This window comes from Octodon degus, unplaced genomic scaffold, assembly GCF_000260255.1.
Source record: "Octodon degus isolate 3935 unplaced genomic scaffold, OctDeg1.0 scaffold00072, whole genome shotgun sequence".
NCBI classification, from domain to species: Eukaryota; Metazoa; Chordata; class Mammalia; order Rodentia; family Octodontidae; genus Octodon; species Octodon degus.
Window position 1 is genome coordinate 6,684,372 of NW_004524648.1, and position 787 is coordinate 6,685,158.

Genomic DNA, 787 nt, shown 5'->3' on the forward strand with positions numbered 1-787 from the left:
TTCAAATATTGAAAGATCCTTTCAAAAGTATTCTAATTTCCATGAGTATATTTTATAATTCAGCTTCATAGACAACTGTTTTTGATTTTGCAAGTCAAAGGATCACCACCAGCTGCCACTCACCACCCACCCTTCCATTCCAAAGAAATCTCCGATTGCCACACACACACACACACACACACACACACACACCACTTACATATGACTTGGGATTTCCTTCAGAAGCCTGTGAAAAAGACATCAAAACTTTAATGTGGGAGTCTTAACACACACACACACACACACACACACACACACACACACATTCATGGGGACACCCTCCAAAATGAATGGGGTTGAGATGGTTCATCCCTGGGTTTCTCCTGGTAATCTTGGTTGTGAGAGCAGTCTCTCTGGATCTTCCTGCTCTGTCCCCGGATCCCAAAACCTGCCTCTCAGCAACTCCATGGTACAAGGAAGGCACTGAAGCCCTGATGACACCCTTGTCCCCAACTCCCAAAATCCACTCAGGTCAAATGTTCCCTGACTGGAGCTGTCCAACCACTGCGTGCCCCAGAGGCCATCTCAGGTATGGTGGATTGAGTGCCATTCCTGGGGGCTGTTGTCCCCTCAGAAACCTGTCCTTGTCTTCTGTATACAAACTCTTCTGTGTGAAGATGCTCCTAGGCTTGTGTTCCATGCACACCTGGGATGGAGCAGGCACCCAGAGCAGGGTCACTAACTGGACACCAGATGCCTGAATGTGGTTGTCTTCCTTAGGCCCAAGAAGCTGCCCTGAATGAGGTTG

General features: G+C 48.0%; 1 long non-coding RNA gene across 1 annotated transcript in view; it reads right to left on the minus strand.

Annotated features, from left to right (window-relative positions):
• The window catches only part of LOC111817843, a 20,490-nt gene extending 20,259 nt beyond the window's left edge, over positions 1–231 (minus strand). The window contains exon 1 of the long non-coding RNA XR_002821942.1: positions 200–231. This is a non-coding gene — a long non-coding RNA (uncharacterized LOC111817843). The remainder of the gene's footprint in view (positions 1–199) is intronic.
• Between the last annotated feature and the right edge of the window lie 556 nt (positions 232–787).